The sequence below is a fragment of the Leptonychotes weddellii genome, chromosome 2 (assembly GCF_054177405.1).
Source record: "Leptonychotes weddellii isolate Sample4059 chromosome 2, ASM5417740v2, whole genome shotgun sequence".
NCBI lineage: Eukaryota > Metazoa > Chordata > Mammalia > Carnivora > Phocidae > Leptonychotes > Leptonychotes weddellii.
Window position 1 is genome coordinate 96,556,150 of NC_138370.1, and position 23,006 is coordinate 96,579,155.

A 23,006-nucleotide genomic window follows, 5' to 3' on the forward strand; every position below is an offset into this window, starting at 1 on the left:
TTAGAATATTTATAAAACTGAAATAGTTATTTCCTTTCTTCTACCTCCAAGGATAGAAATTATTTGGGGGGAAAATAATCATTGTTTACCACTTAAAATTGGAAGGATGTACAAAGTAGATGGTAGAAAATATTTGAGTAAATGGTATATTTTTAAAATTTCGAATACCAGAGAAACAAAAATAAAGTTGCTTTCATTTGGTTTTCCCAGCCTGACTTGCAATTGAGATGCATTCATTTTTTATTTTTATTAAAATAAAATTTAAAGAGAACAGATCTTATGTATAAAATCTGATGAGTTTTGGTAAATGTATATACACTTTAAACCAACACAATGACCAAGATGAAAAATGTTTCCAAAACCACCAAAATGTCCCCTGTGCTCCCTCCAGTCAATCCCACCCACATCCACAGGTGCACCCATGGTTCTGATGTCTATCATAGGTTAGTTTTGTCTGTTCTTGAACTTGAGAAGAATGCAGTAATACAGTAGGTTTGCTTTTGTATCTGACTTCTTTTGTTCAATGTGTGTTTGACATTCATCCATCTTGCATGTATTGGTACTTCTTTATTATTGTAGGGCATATTCTTTAGTATGAATGTATCATAATTTATCCATTCTCCTGTCGATGGACATTTGAATTGTTTTTAGGTTTCGCTCAATGAATGTTTTTATTTCTGTTCTGTTAACACCTAATTGCTGGTTCATAGGTTAAGTATATGTTTAACTTCATAAGAAGCTGCCAAACATTTTTCTGAAGGGGCTGCTCCATTTTATACACTCACCAGTAATGCATGTCAGTTCTGGTTGTCTCACATCCTCACCTACATCTGGTATTATCCATCTTTTAAATTTTAAATATTTTAATAAGCATGACTTAATATTACATTGCAATTTTAATATACCTTTCCCTGATGAATAATAGTGTTGACCATTTTTTCATATGTTAATTGATCATGCCTCTTTTGTGAGATGTGTATTCATATCTTTTGCCCATTTCTTTATTGGGTTTTTTCATTTTTTTGTTTTATTGATTTATAGTTTTTGTATATATTCTGGATATAAATTCATATCTGTGTATTACAAATATTTTCTCCCAGTCCGTGTCTTGTCCATTCATTTTCTTAATAGTTTTCATTGATGAGAATGGGCGCCTGGGTGGCTCAGTTGGTTAAGCGACTGCCTTCGGCTCAGGTCATGATCCTGGAGTCCCGGGATCGAGTCCCACGTCGGGCTCCCTGCTCAGCAGGGAGTCTGCCTCTCTCTCTGACCCTCCCCCCTCTCATGCTCTCTATCTCATTCTCTCTCTCAAATAAATAAATAAAATCTTAAAAAAAAAAATAGTTTTCATTGATGAGCAAAAGATTTTAATTCTGATGAAGTCCAAGTTATTAATTTTTTCTTTATGCTTACATTTTTTTGTATGTGTTCTTTCTAATAAGTTGTCACCTATTCCAGGCTCAATATATTCTCCTGGTTTTTTTCAAGGCACTTTTAGAGTTTTAGCATTTATGTTGGGATTTGTGATTCATCTTTGTTAATTTTTGTGTATTATGTGAGGTTGGAGTAGAAGTTTATTTTTCTCCACATATATATTCACTGAATATATAGTTCAATTTGGGAAGAACTGACATCTTAATAATACTAAGTCTTCCAATCTATGAACATTATATATTTCTCCATTTATTTTAAGTTTTCTTTAATTTCATCAATGTTTTTCACTTTTCAGTGTAGAACTTTATGTATCTTTTGTTAAATTTATTTGTATTTTATGTTTTTGAATGTTTCTGTAAATGGTTTTTCAATTTTATTTTCTACTTATTTGTGGCTCTTTTATAGAAATAAAATTGAGTTTTATACAGGGACTTTGTATCCTACTACCTCACTGAATAATTCATTATATAAGGAGTTTTTTCAGTGAGTCCAAAGCCTAATGTTTTACACACAATACCAGAAGTAAAATTAAAAATAAGATACAAAGTCATGTTTTTTTTTCTCAGATATCAGCTACCTTTGCTTGCCATCAGTCAGGAGCCACCATCAGGAAAAAGACTGGAAAAGAAAACCTCTACCTGGCCCTATGAAAAGTAGACATTAACTCCATTTTATGGAAGGTAAATCTGAGGTTGGAGAAGTTCAGGATCTTGCCCAAAGTCTCAGAGCTATTGAGTAATGGAGACGCTATGAAGTGATTGAGAGACATACACCACAAGTCTGTCTGACTCTAGAACTTTTGCCTAAACCTCTGGTCTCTAGGGCTTCTTTTATTTTGGTAAGAATGTTAAGATGGGCGCTCATCTCCCCCATCCCCTGTGCCAGGGCACCAACAGGAAAATATGGGTTACCATATCCATCCTTCTGTTCCCTTTTGCCAACTTCTTGATGTCTCCCCTGCATTGAGAATTCCACCTGATAAGGTCCCTCTGGCTGCTGGTTGTGTTGTTTGAGAAACGAAGTTGTTTTTTTCAGTGATCCATAAAGATGTGCCTGGAGACAATAAGAAAAAAGAGGCAGCCATTACATTAAATAAACAGATATCCTGATTATCAAGGAAGTTTAATTCAGTACGCAAGACAGGGAAGTCAAATGAGAATGTAAGAAAACAACCCAAAGAATGAATATGAGTGTTTGTGGAGTAACAGATAAATGGTGTTATTCTAAACTCTACACAAAGACTTTGTGTGTATTAGAGAAAGAAGAGAGGAAGGGATTGAGCCACTTTTACTGAGACCAAGACATCCTGGGGCAGTTGTTAAAACACTGAATCTCAGATCCTGTGATCATTCACCTGAGTTAAATCTATGCCATGGAAAGGATTCATTCTCTCATAGGTCACCTGTGGCTCCAGTTTCCCTGGATGCATTCATGTCTTCATTTTAGCCCTTTCATTAAATGTATCAGCTAAACCAAGAATAACAAAATTATACAACTATGGCATTGTACAGATAGAACTGCTTGTGCCTGTGTATTTTTAAACTATGCATCAGAATCTGACTCCCTGATTTCTTAAAAGGAAAATTACCTTGTTTCCAGGGAGTTTGGGAATTAGCTGTAATCTTCATTCTTAATCCTCTCAAATGAAGGAGATTACAAAATAAAATTGAGCTCACTATGCATATATACAAGTAAAACTATGACCTCAGTCCTCCTGCTGTGTGCTGAGGCAAAAAGAAGCATTGAAATTATCTTCTTTGGGCATCAGGCCACAGCTTGTCCAAAATGTAACTTCCAGAAGGGATCCACTTTAGAATTGTGACCAAAATGAACAGAACTGAGGTTTGTGATTGCCTGGCCCATTCACAATATGGCAGACTTTGGCATGATTCCTGGATTATATTCTTATTCTGTGTATTAGGAAATGATATATTTTGTTTCTCACCAGTTGATAAATGGTTAGTTTAATATAGCACATATGTTGATCTTGTATCAAAATAAGTCTGACCTTTAAAAGTCAACTTGCATTTGGTACAACCCTTTTAGCAAGCAATTTGGCAACACATTTCAGAGCCATAAAAATATTCATAGGCGTTGACCATGTAATCTCACTCTTGGCAATTTCTCGCTAAAGAAATATTCTCTCTACTAAAAAAAGAAGTTATAATCATACAAAAAGGTATTGTAATGTTATTCATGGTAGCAAAAATTAGAGTTTTCATTTACAATAACAAATAGTGAAGAAATTATTATGAGAATATGACATACTCATTAAAAGGGACATGTTTACCACAATATTAATAGAAAAATATACAAACTCTTATCTGTCCTACAATTTTAGTATTTATTTTTGTAGAACAGAGAAAAACTGATAATTTATTTGACTAGGCAGTAAGATTATGGGTTTTCCCTCATTTTTAAGTTAAGATTTGGTTTTTAAAGTTGTAATTTTATTATATTTATTTATTGCCCATAACCAAAACTTTATTGAAAAACTGACACCAAAATAGGAGATCACTGTTGTGTACCTTACAAAATTAAATTACATTATCTTGGTAGAGTAATTGAATTACTGAACTGTTAAGGCTTTCTGTGATAGAACACAAATTCAAGAGGTGGTGTGGATCATTAGTGCTGCCTTCTTCTAAATGAATACCCTCCTGTGAGTCTGGCCTTTCCTCCTATTGGCTGGACAACGCTGTTGAACAGGCTACACAAAGAACCACCATCTCAGCATGGCTGAAAACGGTGGTAATCTTATAGGAACCTGGACAGCTTATATCTATAAAATAGGAATTTGGGCTTTGAACTAGCCATTTCTTTTTGTTTTTTCTTTTCCTCTTCCAAGGTTGATGTAATAAATCTGTAGCCAAAGGGATGTTGATCCTTCTGCAATCCCAGCCGGTCCCAATCTATAAGGCCTGAAGTTGTTGTTTCAAAGGAGACTTAGTAAGATACCCGCTGGCCTTTAGATGAAGAGCATTACGTTCGGTTCTCTTATAACCTAAAACCCTGCCCTCAGGTGTGCTGCCTGTGATAGTGCTGTCCTTTGGACTGCCTTGTTTATTAAAAGGAAAATTACATTTAGAATGTAATTCCCTTAGAATGTTTCCTTGCCTCCGACAGAGCCACACTTTACTCAAAATTCCATCTGGAATTCAAGACCTCACAGGTAAGGATTCTGCATCAGCCTCAGTAGTTCGTGTCAAGAACATTCAGGAGTCCAAAACAATATATCCTATTTAGAAACTGGGACATAAGATAAAGTGATTCTCCAAAGGATGCTTGGTTTAACATTTCAAATCTCTATCTTGCCCATTGCTAACAAATTAATTTTTATCCAACATATTACATGTTTCCAACATAGGAGGAGAAACATAATAAGCCTCGACAGGACAGTTTTTCCCTGACAATTACTAAGTAGATTGTTTACTTGACATAATTCTTGAAATTAGGCATGTGTGGGTAGAAACATGCACTTAGTACTGTTTTATATGATAATTTCCTAGCTCTGCCTTCCTTAACTAGTTTCTTTTCAGTCCATTTTTTATGTATACATACAGATTTACTAAAGGATTTCCTTTAAAATTCCTTCTGAGAATATTTGGAGTTGGCCCACCACTGTCTCTTCAAGATGAGACTTTTCCATCACTTCCTATCAAGCTTGTCTTCTTAATAGTGTTAAATATTTCTCTCTCTATTCAAATAAGTGTTAAACTAGTAATGTAATACAGTTATGGAGCTTTAAGACAAATTTCCACATGGAATGTTTCATGTGTAGCAAATAGTAGATACATAATAATCTTTATCCACATCTGAGTCTTCAACAAGAACAATTTGTCTCATGATTCACCATTCTTGGAGAAAAAATCAGTGCCTAGAGTAGAAAATATAGCCCCCAAGAAGGTAGTCAAATCTGGATTATATTGGCCCAGGGATTAAAAGACAAAGGCAGAAATTGTGGCTGTAAATTGAAGACTTTTACATTTATGGGGAAAACCATAATTTTTTTAATCTCCCACATGTACAGAGAGGTAGACCAAAAGCATAGAATCAAATTAAAAGTTAGAAATCATTTTTTAATGTATCAATGATAATTTATGTATGAAATTACAAGGTCTTCTGGATTTGAAAAATACAATAGGCTTGGCATTTATCTGAAAGGATTGGTGTAGTTTGAATCAGTCTTGCAGCACCACAGAAATCATGTTCTACTTCTGAAACCAAAAAACTCCTTCACTCTGAGGAAAAGATCAACTACATTAATTAACTCATCACATAACTAAGAAAGTTGATGCTGGGAATAGTACCTGGATATTATAAATTTCCCATTTCCTTTATGACTCTCTAAAATTATTATTCCTTGGTGTCTGGCTTTTTTTTTTTTTTTTAGATTTTATTTATTCATTTGAGAGAGAGAGAGAGAGAGACAGAACACAAGCAGGGGGAGCTGCAGGCAGAGGGAGGGGGAAAAGCAGGCTCCCCACTGAGCCGGGAGCCCGATGTGGGGCTCAATCCCAGGACCTGGAGATCATGACCTGAGCTGAAGGCAGATGCCCAACCATCTGAGCCACCTAGGCGCCCCCTGGGTTTTTTTTTGTTTTTTTTTTTTTTAAGTTTTTATTTAAATTCCACTTAGTCAACATACAGTGTAATATTAGTTTCAGATGTACAATTTAGTGATTCAACACTTATATACAACATGCAGTGTTGGTAACCATCAGTTTGTTCTCTGTAGTTAAGAGTCTGTTTCTTGATTTGCCTTTCTCTCTTTTCCCTATGCTCATTTGTTTTGTTTCTTAAATTCCACATAAGTGAGGGGTGCCTGGGTGGCTCATTTAGTTAAGTGTCTGGCTCTTGGTTTCGACTAAGTTCATGATCTCAGGGTCCTGAGATTGAGCCCCGCTTTGAGCTCTGTGACCAGTGTGGAATCTGCTACACATTCTCTTCCTCTTCCTTTGCTCTTCTCCCGCTCCCCTGTGATCCCTCTCGCTTTCTCTCACTCTCGCTCTCTCAAAATAAAATCTAAAACAAAATGCCACATGAGTAAAATCATATGATATTTGTCTTCCTCTGACTTGTTTGACTTAGCATTATACTCTCTAGCTCTATCCACATCATTGCAAATGGCAAGATTTCATTCTTTTTTATGGCTGAGTAATATTTTGTTGTATATATAATATATATATACACATATACATATATACACATATCTACCACATATGGTATTTTATGGCTGAGTAATATATATGTTATATATATACATATGCATATCTACACATATATACACATGCATATGTACATATACATACATATATACCCATATATACCACATCTTTATTCATTAGTTGATGGACAATTTGGCTGCAGTAGATAATGCTGCTATAAACATTGGGGTGCGTGTATCCCTTTGAATCAGTATTTTTATATTCTTTGGATAAATACCTAGTGGTGCAATTGCTGGATCATAGGGTAGTTCTAGTTTTAACTTTTTAAGGAAACTCCATACTATTTTCCATAGTGACTGCACCAGTCTGCATTCCCACCAGCAGTGCAAGAAGGTTCCCCTTTCTCCACATCCTCACCAACACCTGTTGTTTCTTGTGTTGTTCATTTTAGCCATCCTGACAGGTTTGAGATGGTATCTCATTGTAGTTTTGATATGTATTTTTCTGATGGTGAATGAAGTTGAGCATCTTTTCATATGGATGACTGGCTTATTTTTATTTAAAGTTCATTATCTTAGATGGAACTACCCCAAAGTACTCCTACCAGATTGCTAAGTCACATGACCAAACACACATCTTGTCAATAGAGACAGTGCCTGGCACAGAGCAGACAGTGTCTCTTTGTCAAGTGAAGAAATGAATGACTAGCAGGTGAAAAGTAAAAAAGCAGAGGAAAACATCTTGCAGTATGCGTGCATGCATTTGTGTGTGTATGAATACACACACACATGCAAATATGGAGTCAAAAATCTACCCACAGACAAATAGTTTCCCAAAACCCAATAACAGAAAAATCCTCTGTGAAGGTGATAGTTATGTAAAGTGCCTGTCCCCCACAGAAGTCATCCCCCAAATATGGCATCAACTCTAGGTAAAACCCACCTCATCATTTGGAAAATTCTGAGGAATCCTAACAGGGAATGGAGATGCATCACTTCTACCCTAGGAGGAAATGAAGCCACTGGGAAGGTGAAGCCGAGCACCCATGTGAGAAGCCCTGTGACCCCATACAACCTCCCAGCTGCCTAGGGAACAAAGCCAGTGTGTGGATCTCAACCTCAAATGCCACGATGAGAGAGAATCTAGTGTGTGGCATTTGAGCCCCATAGCCAGAGACACACCCTGTTTTCTACCACAGCTGTCCATGCTGTTCTTGGATGCGGACAAGGAGGAGGCCAACTGAGAGCAAAGTCAGAGGGCACAGGAGTGAATTTGGTGCTTGGACTCACTTAATATTTAAATAAATTGATCTTTGCTAGACTTAATCTATTTTAAACCAGAACTTTATTTAATGGCTCTGTTCCTTTTTCCAGCATGACACACTGCTTGGAGCAGTTCACACTTACTGACTCTGTACTTAACATTCACCCCGGAAGTTACTGATAAAATCAAGAAACAAATCAAGAGAGAACACCAAGTTCACCAAAACCCAATAGTATGCCTTTTACTTAATCTGCTGTAAACAGGCTATTTGTTTTAAAGTGAATAGAGGAAAATTTTCAGTATCTTAGCAGTCTATTTCACATGGTTTTTTTTGTTTGTTTGTTTCTAAACACCCAGTTAATCACATTCCTGAGAAGGGTGACATTTCTGGAGCACGGAAAGAATGGTATTCACAGATGTTTCCCCAATCACATTTACTACCTCCTGCCAAGAATGTCCAGTTGATTGCTCAAGGGAATGTATCTCACCTGAAATCCCTTGGATTGCATGCATTTGTTTTATACTGATTGTGTTAAGTCAAATTCTATTGGGCATTCAGTCCAGCAACTCTTTTTTTGTTTTGTTTTGTTTTAAGATTTATTTATTTATTTTAGAGACAGAAAGCACACAGGGACAGAGAGAAAGAGAGTCTCAACAAACTCCTCGCCAAGCGCGGGGCCCAATTCAGGGCTGGATCTCACCACCCTGAGATCACAACCTGAGCTGAAACCAAGAGTCGGATGCTCAACTGACTGTGCCACGTAGGTGCCCCCTAGTCCAGCAACTCTTAACTGAATTCTGTTCGAAGTCTAAGTAATTCAGCTGCACTAACATGAGGAAACCTGGGGACCAAGAATGACTCTGACTTTGTACAAAATACCCATCCTTCTGGGTGCTGGTTTCCTTCTCTGAATTAAGAGGGCTGTACCAGATGGCTGGTAAAGTGTCTTTTGACTCAAAGATAGTATGTGCTGTGATTGGCAGTGAATTGCCAATTACAGTTCGTTGTTCATCTCCTGAAAGGAATAAATCACAGCATTTTATAAGGAATCATGGAAAGCCAACTCCAACATCCTTTGTCACCAAAATAGGGAAGAATGAGGCCCATAGACAAAAGATATCCCAGTTAGTGACAGAACAGACTGAGACCCAAATCCCTTGATGTGTTGTTAGGTACGTCTACAACAGGTAGTCAAGCACACTTGTCAAGTCTCCTACTGAAAATGGAAGTCTGGCATAAACTAAGAAGTGGAGGAGTCAAATGCCCCCTTCTCTGTGCTAATATTTGCTCTTTGCTAACATTTCTTCTACCACTTACCACGTTGCATTGTAATTAGTTGAGCGCAGGTTTGAACATACATATAGAGTCAAGCATGCTCAACCCCACAGGCACTTATGCACACTTAGATTGTGAACTATTAGAGGGCTTTGTCCACTCCAAAGTGTTTTACCCATGGTGGACACCCCATAAATATTTGCTGGATGTCACCCATGAATGCTTCTAGGAGAATGTATGAAAAGCTGGGGGTACCAACAATTTACTCTTCCTCTACTCCCATTCTACTCCCCTTCTAGATTTTGCTCCAATAGCCCATAAACACAAACCATTGCTATATACATGAAGATAACAGTGACAGGCCTATTATTGGAGGCACAGTAAATCTCAGCCTACAGGACACCTTGGTGAAGATGGATTAGCAAATATGGTTTGGGCTTAGACCAAAATGAGGCTTCACATGTCCTCTCTTCTTCCTTGGGAGCCATTGGGATGAAGAGCTAGATGGACAAAGAGACTAAGAGAATGGAGGACTGCAAACTGCCTTGACAGCCACCCTGGGAGCACAGGGCAGATAAGTAGGCCTGTCTCCTTCCTACCCTAGATGTGCACATCACACAAAACCAGACACCATGGAAAACATCTGGTCCTGACCCATCCATGAGGCAGGCAGTGCAGGAGGTGGGAGCTGGCTCAGGTGTGTGAGGCTGCTGCCTGCAACTAGGACCCAGTTGACACTTGACTTTCACATTAACAGCCCCCCTTTGAAAAAGAGGCTTGAAGAAGGAGAGAAAAAGAAAAAAGAAAAAATACCCAAAGGGTTCATGGTAATACCTCCTTACATGAAAATATCAAGATAGAAAAACAAAATTCCGGGGCACCTGGCTGGCTTAGTCGGTTAAGCATCTGCCTTCTGCTCAGGTCATGATCTCCAGGGTCCTGGGATCCAGCCCCACAGGGCAGGTTCCCTACTCGGTGAGGAGTCTGCTTCTCCCTCTCCCTCTGCCCCTCTGCACTGTTCATGCTCTCTCTCTCTCTCTCAAATAAATAAATAAATAAATAAATAAAATCTCTATAATTTCTCCCCTTGAGAACAAAATAATTATTTAAATTTTTCATTATAAATATATTTTAAACATACATAGTCTGATCCTTCCATTGTAAAGTTACAAGAAATATTAAATTTACAAAACTAAGTTAATTCACCAAAAACTTAATTCACCAAAATTTTGGATTATATCTGCTGTCTACTTCACATCATGCATAAATTAAAATTGCATGTAAATTAGAAACTTCACAGTAAAATACAGCTATAAAAAGCTCAGGAGAACATTTGGAGAATATATATGCAATTTGAGGACAAGGAGGACTTTTTAAGTACCGTAATAAGGCCAGAAACCATAAGTGTGAATATGAACTGATTTAACTACACAGCAATATAAAACTTCTCTGTGCAAAACACTATAAAAGGCTAAACAGCATATGAAAAGAAGGGAAGAATATTTGCAATATGTATAGCAGATATACGGTTAATATCCTTAATATTTGGATATTCTTACAAATTAAAAAGGTAAAGATCAACCCAATAGAAAAAATGTCAAAAAACAAGCTATTCACAAGAGAATAAACAACCAAAATATATGAGCAGATAGGTGTTCAATCTCAGCAAGAAAAAATTAATTCAAATTGAAGTAATAAATATTTGGCCACTTATCGCACTGCAAGGAGGCCTTGATTCTCTTGGTGGGGAGACAACTCCAAAATATCCTTTATCCAGATTGACCAGTTGTTAACATTCTGCCACATTTGCATCATCAATCTCTTGCTCTTTCCAAATAAATATTGAGGAATAGTTTGCATACATCATAATATATCATGCCCCTTTACTCCTCAATTTGACATGTGCATCTCTATTTTAATCTTTTATTATCCTTTGTTAGAATTTGTTTTCTGCCATCAAGCAAAAAGTTAATAATTCAGGTCATACTTGTTAAGTATAAGTGGATATCAGAGCCATAAAACTGTCCAAAAGAATCCTTGGTCATCATGAAATACCTATTAAACAGTCCTATATGACACCTAGCAAATCGACAGACATGGTTGCTTCCTTCTGAGAGTTTGGCCTCTGAAACATGACTACAGTCAATACATTTGTAGCCATACATCAAGAACTCAATTTAATTCAAAGAGAGTACTAGAGGGCCAGTTTATCAAGGAGCAAACTGCCAGGCATGTGCATAAGCATGCACACTCTAGATGTGCACACATAGTCAAAGAAGCCAAGAAGCTGGGACACACCCGATGAGTAATGCTTTGAAAACTAAAACCCCAGGTGTCCAATTTTACAAATGTGCAAATTGCTAAAGTGAAGTAAGATTCTGCTAAGGGTAAAAGGATATCAGGATTGGCAAGAGTGTGTGAGGAGGTGGGGGAAGGAGTCCTGAGGAAAGAGAATTCAATGAATGTTGAGTTCATAAGCATTTTCCTGGGCTAAGGAAACTACTCCATTTGTCCAGAAGAAAGGGAATCAGCTGCTGTGCTTGGGCACTGGCTATAGATACAGTGTGTTGGGACATATGGCACAGATCATGTTTAAACAAATACCAAAAATGCCTGCCTAAAGTGGTTGTATTCTAATAATGCATTTGCACCATTGAATTCTATCTAAGGATACACCTTAATTGCATTAATAAAAACCAATTTTCAATTTTTCACTACTTCTTAAATGTTCATCTTCCCCAACAAGCTAAAGAACCTGATATAACCACTTACATTCATTGAAGTTCTGTTCTTCCAGTATATGTTGAATATATGAAAAATGATTATAATCATAACCTCTGCCAACCTGAACAAAAATAGTTTCATTCCAGATTTCTATCTATAATTCAGAGCCGGGGCTTTAGCAGGGTTTTCATTTCCTACCTTCATTCTGACCTTTGATCTACTATCCTCTATTGTTTTTTATTTTTCTGACTTTAAAACAATTTCAAACTCATAAGAAAGTTACAAGTGAACTCCAAAATATCCTTTATCCAGATTCACCAGTTGTTAACATTTTGGCACATTTGCGCAATCAACCTCTTGCTCTTTGGAAATATATATTGAAGTATGGGTTGCATACATCATGATACATCAAACCGTTTAACTCCTCAGCATTACATGTGCATCTCTTAAGAACATGAGTTTTGATTTTTATTCCCTTACATAAATTCAGTACAGCTATTAAATTCAAAATATTTAACACTGATATAACACTTTTATCTAATCAAGCATCCTTATCCCAATTTCACCAGGTATGTCCTTTACACTTTTTCTCTCTTCAAAGAGTCCAGGATCCAGTCCAGCATAACATACTGCATTTAGTTCTTATTTAGTCTTTAGTCTCCATTGATCTGGAGCAATTTGTCAGTCTTTCTTTATCTTTAATGACATAAATACTTTTAAAGAATACAGGTCAGTTATTTTCAAGAGTTCCTCAATTTGGGCTAGTCTACTATTTTCTCATAAGATTCTGTTTATTAGGGGCACCTGGGTGGCTCAGCTGGTTAAGCCTCTGCCTTCAGCTCAGGTCCTGATCCTAGGGTCCTGGGATCGAGCCCCGCATTGGGCTCCCTGCTCAACGGGGAACCTGCTTCTCTCTCTCTTTCTCTTTTTTTCAAATAAATAAATAAAATCTTTTTTTCTATTTATTTTATCCCCAGCCAGAATACTATGTAAGTGATACTGTGCCCTTCTCAGGAAATAATATATCAAGGCAGGTTGTGTCTCTTGCCCCCTTACCAGTGATCTTAATTTTCGTTTCCCAATGGTTTGTTCTTATCCACTGTACAGTTATTATTTTTCCCATTGCAATAATGAGCAGTCTGTGGGGAGACATTTGGAAAACCATGCAAATATCCTAATCCTTCTCAAACTTTTCCCCCTAGATTTGCCATTCATTGGTGATTCTTGCTCAAACCAATCTTCAGTCTGATAATTACAAAATGGTGATTTTCCAACTCCTGATTTATCAGTCAGCTTTCTGCTATATGGAAGAGCTGGGACTTATCTATCTATCTATCTATCTATCTATCTATCTATCTATCTACCTACCTACCTACCTACCTACATACTTCCCTACTTACCTGCCTACCTACCTGTCCGCTATATACTATCCATGGATTGACTCATGGATTTCTATTTTACTTAGTGGGTTATAATTCATTACCATCTTCACTCATTTTTATGCTCAAATTGTCCCAGATCTAGCCAGGAGAAAAACCTGCAAAGTGGTTTCAAGGGGGCTTTTGATGTTACCCATTTTTAAAGAACTTCTTTATATTCTGACGCAATAAGATGCTTCTGGTTCAACTCTTACCTTCCTTACCACCATCTTGAAATTAGCTATTTCTCCAAGGAATGTTCCTTTCAGTGGGGAATGGTATTTAGAAGGCAAGATTTGGTACTAGGTGTGCTGATTACTATTGGAGTATAATTGCTTATAGCTGGTTCCAAAGATAGAGAGCTAAAAGAGGCAAATATATGCAGATGGATGGATGGATGGATGGATGGATGGATAGATAGAGATATGAAATAATAAGTTCATACCTTCAATTCCAAATTTCAATCCACCCCACCAGGTTTTTCCTTCTCTTTCTTTTCCCCATATTTGTATCTCCCTGTGCAGTAAGAATCCGGGCTTCCAAGAATATCAACCCATTCACTGTTCTCTTATTCCTACAATACATAGGAAATAGTTTTAGAATTGTTACACTTATAATATTCCAAAAAAATACCAAAAGAAAGAGTTCAAGATTTATTTGTGGGTTTTTCCCCCCTTAGACCAAGATTATAAAAGGACTATATTCAAAAGTTACTTGGGAAAAACTCCCACTTCTAGTAAGATGGAATAGACATACTGTTTTTTATTTCTTCTATTCAGTGCAACTAAAAAAAATGGACTTTATACTTAAACAGAAGACTCTGAAAGGTAGAGAGAAGGCAGACTAGCGAGGTACCTCAAGACCCAAGGGACAACATGATGATGAGTTCCCTGGTTTTTCTTTTTGCCTTCTGTATGCCACACTTGGAGCTGAAGAAGCTGTCAATCCCGAAATGCCAACAAACACAGACAAAAACAGCAAAAGGCTGCTTTCTCTAGCCAAAGGATTAGGAAAGGGCAGCCTAGCAAGACAGGAAACTTTTGGATAATAACCACTCTACTCCAGTCAAATACCACAGAAAAAGCTGGGGCCCCATCTTCACCCCATCTTCACCACCAGCAAAGGCCAAGTGAGGAGCTTAGCCTTTCATCCCTGCCAGGCTGTAATGAGGCATCCTAGCCTCCCCCCACTATAGCTGCATGTGAATCTACAGTTATCTCAAAATTAAAATTTTAATTTAAAATGAAATGAAAATGAAAAAATTATTTAAATTCTTTTTTCCTGCCCCCCTTCAATGTGGACAGGTTATGAATTGGAAATACAGTTGGAGTTCATTTGTTTTTGTTTGCATTTAGTTTACATACTTCTTTTCCCATACTTGAGGTTTCAATTTTAATTTTTGAATACGTAGAAGATTAATATGCTTTCAAAAGGAAAAAATTTTCAAAAAGGTATACTCAGAGAAGTGTGCTCTCTCCCCTATTCCTCCCAACCTAAATCACCCCCTCCTCACCCCCTGCTTCTCCACACACATCCTTAGTAGGCAATCTATTTCACTGCTTTATTACCTGTGTTTTTTTGAAAGAATAAGCAGATATGTGTGTATGTTTTATTATTTCCCTTTTTTTTCTAAGTAGTTAGTGTCTAGCTCCAAGTAGTTAGTGTCTAGCTCCAGAAAAATAAAGGGTTTGTTGGTATTTTTATTGGGATATTAAATTTGTAAATTAACCTGGAGATAACACATCCTGATGGCACTGAAACATCCTAATCAGGAATAAGGAATGCCTTCCTCTTTGTTCAAATTTGTTTTTATATCTTTCAGGAACGATTTTTTCTTTAAGTGAATTTTAAATATTTCACATTTCATTTTTTCCTATTTTAGCTATTTGTCTGTTTGTTTTGCTATTGGAAACAGGGTTTTCTTTTCCATACTATCTTCTATTGATTATTATTTGTACATACAAAAGTTATTAAATTTGATGTGTTGGCTTTACAGACTGCCACCTTGCTCATTTCTATTGTTTTTTTGAGTTGTTTTTATCACTAATTCTTTAGGTTTTTCAGCATTACTATCACATCATCTGCAAATAGAGATTTTACTTCTTTTTTTGTTTTCCAATTATTACACCTCTAATTGTTTTCTCTTGTCTAATTGAGTTGGTTAATACCTCTAGTACTATGTTAAATAATAGTGGAGATAGTAGGCATTCTTGCTGTGTTCCTGTTCTTGATGGGTATGCCTTTTTTTTTTTTAAGATTTTATTTTAGTTGACAGTGCATGCACAAGCACGGGGAGCCCCAGGCAGAGGGAGAGGGAGAAGCAGGCTCATGCCGGGCTCGATCCCAGGACCCTGGGATCATGACCTGAGCCAAAGGCAGATAGTTAACCTACTGAGCCACCAGGAGCCCCGTTGGGTATGCCTTTGTGTTTTCACATTAGGTAAAACTTTGCCTTTATGTGTGTGTGTGTGTGTGTACATATGGACACATACACTTACGTGTGTGTATATACATTAACATATGTGTGTGTAGGGGTGCCTGGGTGGCTCAGACGGTTAAACGTCTGCCTTCAGCTCAGGTCATGATCCCAGCGTCCTGGGATCAAGCCTCGCATCGGGCTCCCTGCTCCGCGGGAAGCCTACTTCTCCCTCTCCTACCCCCCCGCTTGTGTTCCCTCTCTCTCTGTCTCTCTCTATGTCAAATAAATAAAATTTTTTTTAAAAATCTTAAAAAAAAAATATATGTGTGTATATATGTCAACCCTAATCATATCAATGATATGTGACATTTCCTAATCAGTGATCTATGGATATATGAATATCATGCATAAAGGAATTATTCACCCATTTTTATTTTCTTGAGAGTTTTTATTAGGAATAAGTGTTGACTTTTTTCAAAGGCTTTTCGGAACTATCAATGAATTAATATAGTAGTTTATATTAATAGACTTCCTAATATTGAACTATCCTTGCATTTCTTTATAAACCCTACTTGGTCATGCTGTTTTCTTAATGTGCTGTTGAAGTCTCTTCACTAAAATTTTATTTTGGGTTATTTTATGTCAGTATTCATAAATGATATGTGAAATATTCCTTTTAAATTATCTTTATCATATTTAGATATTAGTGTTATAATTGCTTTGTAAAAAGAATTTGAAAATTTTCCTTCATTTTCTCTGAAGTGGTTTAAGTAACACTAAGATTATCTCTTTTGGTCTCTTTTGGAGAATTTTCTTATGATATCATCTGGGCCCAGTGACTTTTGGGGGACAGTTCCTTGATAGCTTCTTTTAACTCTATTATAACTGCTCTGCTTATGCTTTCTATCAATAGTTGGGTCCATTTTGGTAAGTTGTATTTTCCTATGAAATGATGCATTTCATCTAGGTTTTCTTATTTATTTACATATTGGTATGCAAAATAGTCTTCTGATTTTTAAAATTTTCTGTGTATCAGTAGTTATTTCTCTCTTGTCATTTTATGTTGTATATTTGCCCTTTATCCCCTTTTAAAATTAAATTTCTTAGTGATCATCTCGTTAGTTCATTTTTTAAAAAAAATGGGATTTATTTGATTTCCTATTTTTCTATTTTCTGCCTCATTAATGTCTATTTCTGCCTTCAGTATTTGCTTCTTTTGCTTACTTTTTTGCTCTTTTTCTAATTTTTTTGGAAATTTAATTTACTTATTTTTATTCACTTTTTTAATTGACATATATATTTGCCACTATGAATATTCTGCTGATTGCTTTTTAAAAGTATCTTGATTTTTATATATAGAATTTTAAATTATTCCTATTTTTCAGAAATTCTGAAACTTCTCATATTTTAGCTTTCACCAAGGGTTGTTTATTGTTTTGTTTTTTAATGTCTAGGTGGGAGGTTCTACTTGCTGGATTGAAGATGATGGCCATACATTTTTTTACACACTTTTATTGACAGGTGGGGTTCTATTTATCTCCCCCATTGATTATGGATTGGGTTGTAACTACTTAGATCAACAGAATATGTTGTTCTGGGTGTATCTTTTAAGAGGACTGTCCGTTTCTGCTTTGGTTTCTTGAATCCCTGAGCCACCACATAGGAGTCTGACAACTCAGCTACAGAGACCATGTGCAGAGGCCCTGAAACTATGCGGAGAAGGGGAGCGACCCATCTAAACCCAGCCTTCCACTGTCCCACCAGTGCACAGACATGTGAGTAGAGAAGCTATCTTGCAGGTGTATTCTTCAGCCTCAGCCATCCCAACTGACATGATAGCATCAGAAATGAACAACCCAACTAAGCTCTTTCCAGATTCCTCCCTGACAAAATCATGTGCAAAATATGCTTTAAACCACTAAACCTGTTAGGAAAAGGGGAAAATAGCTTTTTATCCTCTTTAACCTCAAAGGGTAGCTTAACTGTAAAGAAGATTCCCGGCTTACATTTTCTTTGCTCTGAGTTTCCTCAAAAGGCGTCTCTGCTGTACATTGTTTAGTATGTTGTTTTTTAGAAGTCTGATGACTACCTAATTTTCTTAACCTTTTAAGTAATTTGACCTTTTTGCTTAGAAACCCTGAGGGTATTTTTCTTTGTCTTTAAAAACAAATAGTTTTACTCTTTCTCTATTTCATGTCTTGCTTGTTTATTTTGTTTGTTTTTTAATTTCACTTGGCTTTTAGAAAGGCATGCATTTTGTTTTTGTTGTTTTAAAGGGTCTTTTATAGTGCTTTTAATTCTTTTCCTTCCTACTTAACATTTTACTATCTGGTCTATAATTTTTAAATAGTATCCTTTGACTTCCGCTTATTACTTATCTAGCAGGCAATTAATCTTCTACTCTCCTATTTCTCTCTTCCTTCTTCCATTTTTTAGTTGCATTCTTCCTACTCTGTCCATTTGTACACTGTTCACATACAATTCTTCCACTCATGTACCCACTCTTGTTTTAGTCTTTGCTCTTCAATTAAATGTATTAAATGATCAGTGTCAGTGCATTTGCTTTAATTTCCGCCTCTTGCTTCTTTCTTTTTTCTTAATACCATGTCTTTGGTGATTACCACTGTACTCTAGCTCCTTCTTTCCTAGAAGCAATGCCTTTCCGAGGCTTCCAACTCTGGTCCCACTCACTTTCATGTCTCTTCCCTATAGCTCATGCTGGAACTACCAAGTCTCAGACGCAAGGTCCATATATTTGCACTTGATATTTGCCTTTTGTTTTCTGGTGATTTTGCTTTTGCTTTGCATATACTCTCGGCTCTCTTCTTTCTTGCAGTCCTTTAACACTTCCTTCTCCTGCTCTCCATACTCACCAGTCTGCACCAATGGCAGGACATTCATGGGAATTTGATGTTTATTTCTTTTGCAGGCAATTTGTAGTTCATGGTATTCTCAAAAATTGCTGCTTTTCTCTAAGGACTAAATTGTGCCTACAAATTGTACCAAAATAATCCATAAACATTGGGGGGTTTTTCCCTGAATAATTAAGAAATAAATCAAAGTTATATCCTATGCCAAAGAGAAAAAAATTACAATAACTCTTTCATGCAACCACTTAATTGAAATTAACTGCATAAAAGGAAAACAACATCAACATATGCACTGTTTAAACAAATCAAGAGTCAGATGTTTGTATACAAAATCAACTTTATTATAAATTAAACAAAAAAGTGGCTACTCATAAATACCAATGTTAGCATTCTCTTTCCACTAAAACCAATGAATATACTTTTATTAATTTTTCTTTCTCTCTGTTATAGTCCAAATGATTGACCAGAGGACTTTCAGTCTACAGTGTCCTTCAGTGTCCCTTCTGTATCATCCCTGACTCCTGGAATATCCATGATTGTCCCGAATGATATTATTGCAATACGCCTTTCTATACTGTTTTCTAACTCTAGTTGTTACCAAGAAAGATTATTGGTTTTTTTCATGTGGAGCCACTCTGCTTCTTTATAATTCCAATACTGCTACTACATCCATTACATAGAACAGTGTTTCTCAGAGTCTTCACCTCACCTGTATCATTCCCCTGGCTTGAGTATCAAAATGCAACTTCCAAGGCCCCAGGCTGCTGAATCGAAATTTCTACCTGCAGAACCCAGTAACCTCCATTTTGAAAACGTAAGTAGATGCTTCTCAGCACCATGCTCTAGGACAACATTTAGTGACATGTGCTGCACTAAGCTCATCTGGTCTCCTCATAGTCTATGTCTATGCTCTAGGTTCTTAACCCTTTCTTGCATGATAAAGTTTCTAGATGCTTGGTGATCTTAGTTTTCTTCCTATGGATACTCCATAGTTTATCAAGGTCCCTATTAAATTTGGCACCCAAATTAAACTTGCTCTTATAAAAATGGTTTATTAATGCAGAACATAGAGGGACTGTTACCTTTCTTGGTCTATCTACCACTTATATTAAAGTAATTTAATGCTACCATACTTAGCAATTACATAACTCTGTTGGTTCATAGAATGACTGGAATCATTCTAAATCTAAATTAAAAATCTCAAGTCACAGATTTTTTTTTTATCACTTGAACACCTATATTTGTGCCAATTTAAATGCAAATTTTTATATTTATCCCTGTTAGATTTAATTCTGTTAATATGCCATCTTATTAAGATCCTTTTCAAGTTTGGTGTCTTACCTATCCTATAAGTCCATTCATTGATGGCTTTATTCAGCATGAAAAAGCCTCTAATAGAGAGCCATAGTTCTCTGTTTTTTAGCCTATTCTATTTAAGGTTTTTATGATTGACTTGGATGAAGATAAGCAGAGCACCTCAGGGGAATCTGTGCCAAAGTATTCAAAGGCACAGAGATGCCAATTTTTACAAAAAAGAAAGAAAAAGAAAGGAAGGAAGGAACGAAAGAAGTTGATTAGAGAATTATTTTATATTTTTAAAAAATATGAAATAGAGTGGAAATTCACATAGTTATTAATTAAGACAAAATAATTCAGAGAAACATCTCTCTTTTGGCAGCCACTTAGGATAATTGCCCTGGTTTCTCAGATGTACATGTTTACTTTCCCCTTCCATTAGGAATATTGTGTGGAAAAGTTTGAGAAGTACCTACTTAAGATATCCTATTTTCATGTCCTCTGCAGAACTGAGAAGTCTGTGTTCATCCAGTCATTTACAAAAATGCTAAATAGGGGAAAGGCATCCTGACAAACACTTTCCCGTGTTATTTAAAGACATTACTAGACATTTTTGAGAGGAAGCAACCCTTAGTACTCCATCAAGGAAGGACAAATAACAATAGCTAGCTACTATTTGATTTTCAAGCAGTCCTTTGATCTATCTGCCTAGTAACCTCCTAAAAAATAAGCCATACTGGTTTATTAAAGCTTCTCCTTAGTTGACATTTGTTGGCTGCGAATGACCATAACATTCATTTCTGCATGCTCAAAAACAAGCCTTTTAACAATCTGTTGTCAGTTCTGCATGCATGAATCAAGGTGCCCATAATTTCCAAAACCTACCCTATTCTAATCTTCAAAAATAGAGATGAAAGTTAGTCATTAATGATCTGTGGTATCTCTCCTATTTGCCATGACTTTTCAAAGACTACTAAACAGTAGCTCTGAGATTATGGCTGAAAATTCTGTTACCATCATAGTAATTTATCCGGCCTCATTTAAAATATCCTGGAGTTAATTTACTAATCCCTTACCTATCTTGGGCTAAAATTTTCACTTTTCGTAGTTTCTTCTCCATATTCAGTTGAAAAACCCATTTAGAAAAGAGAAGAAAAAATAGGAGTTGAATGATTCTGCTACTTCTTTGATATACTTTCTCTTATCATCTCTAAACAGTAGACTTATTATTTCCTTTTTCTTTTTAACAACTACAACAACAGAAAAGCCTTCCAGTTCCTTCTGGCCAACTTTACCATATTTTTGATCCTCAGTTTATTGGGGGCCCTAGTTTATGGCACTTTCATAATAGATTTGCTACACCTCTACCTTCATCCTTGATTACTCTTCCTTCTTTATATCTTCTACATATATTATTTAAACTTTCAGATGAGTAGACAGCCATTCAACTTTCCTGAGCTGTCTCCTGTTTTATTTAAATTATTTCACAATTATTCAGCTAAAAGTTTTTGGGTTTTTAAAATCTCCCTTTGTTGGGGCGCCTGGGTGGCTCAGTCGTTAAGTGTCTGCCTTCAGCTCAGGTCATGATCCCAGGGTCCTGGGATCGAGCCCTGCATCAGGCTCCCTGCTCAGCGGGAAGCCTGCTTCTCCCTCTCCCACTCCCCCTGCTTGTGTTCCCTCTCTCGCTGTGCCTCTCTCTGTCAAATAAATAAATAAAATCTTTAAAAAAAATAAAATAAATAAAATAAATAAATAAATAAAATCTCCCTTTGTTAGCCATAATCCCTTTTCGAGACTCAAGTCTGTGGGTCAAAAATTTTTTGTCTTTGGGGCGCCCGAGTGGCTCAGTCGTTATGCGTCTGCCTTCAGCTCAGGTCATGATCCCAGGGGCCTGGGATGGAGCCCTGCATCAGGCTCCCTGCTCAGCGGGAAGCCTGCTTCTCCCTCTGCCACTCCCCCACTTGTGCTCCCTCTCTCGCTGTCTGTCTCTCTGTCAAATAAATAAATAAAATCTTCAAAAAAAAAAAATTTTTTTTTTTGTCTTTGACCTTTTGTAAAACTTTCCCAAAGTTCAGGACACTTGTCTGACTCTAGAGTCCAGGGTTTTCTTTTGTGGCCATCATAAACCATGAGCTTGGAGTTCTCAACATTTTTTATATCGTAGCACATCATTTATGATAGTCTCCCATGTGACACACCCTCACCATTTACCCAAGTTTTACAAACCTCAAATATACCTTGTCTGAAAGTAAAACATTGTAATCATATTTGTCACATATATTTGCTATATGTCAGTTCTGATTGCTCTCTACAATGCTGGTAGTGACATTGAGAAACAGGCTCTTGATTACGTAGACTTTCACGCTACTTGCTACGTCAACCTTTTCCTCCCACTCAGGAAACCATACCTGTAAGAACGTAGGAGCAATGATACCATCAGATATCATTTGACTACACTCAAGTGTATGTATTTTTAGAAAGTAGCTGATTTACAATTTTAGTTCTTTCACTATTAGTAACACATTACTTAGGATTCACTTCCTGGGCCAAGACCATGAAGCTGAAGATGACAGAGATGATTTCTCCCCTCCACACCAGCAGCTAGCTTTTCCTCATTGGTCAAAATTAAATGCAGGCCTCACTTGATTTTGGTTATGAAGGCAGTCAGTAATTTACCTGATCAGGGTGGGCCAAGTCTCCTTTCTTAACAGATAATCCTCCTTTGTACAATCTGGGTGCCACTTGCCTCAGTAGTCCGTAACATTCTCCAGTAGTCATTATTTCTAACCTGGTAGTACTTTGGCAGTCTGTATGAACATTTTAAATATGGCAGTGAATTCCATCATGTCTTTAGAGTAAAAAAATGCAAGTTTTTGCAGTCTTCTAATTTAAAATAAGTTGATCCCGACAGAATTTGAAGCTAGACATAAAATTGTCTGTAAAAGGTATTTTTCTAACAAATCTTAACAATGCATACTGAATTTAAAACTGTTAGATGATGAGACAATGCACTCAGTGATGAAAGCACCAAGGACAAACAGGCTGGAAAGGAAAGAGAAGGAAAGGAGAGGAAATTATACATTTGGGCATTTTGGACAGGCCTTCCATCCATGCTGGTCTCCTCCTAATATACAGAGT

General features: G+C 36.6%; 1 pseudogene; it reads right to left on the reverse strand.

Annotated features, from left to right (window-relative positions):
• Window positions 1-4,039: 4,039 nt before the first annotated feature.
• Window positions 4,040-22,646, reverse strand: LOC102747018 (small ribosomal subunit protein eS27 pseudogene; annotated as a pseudogene).
• Between the last annotated feature and the right edge of the window lie 360 nt (window positions 22,647-23,006).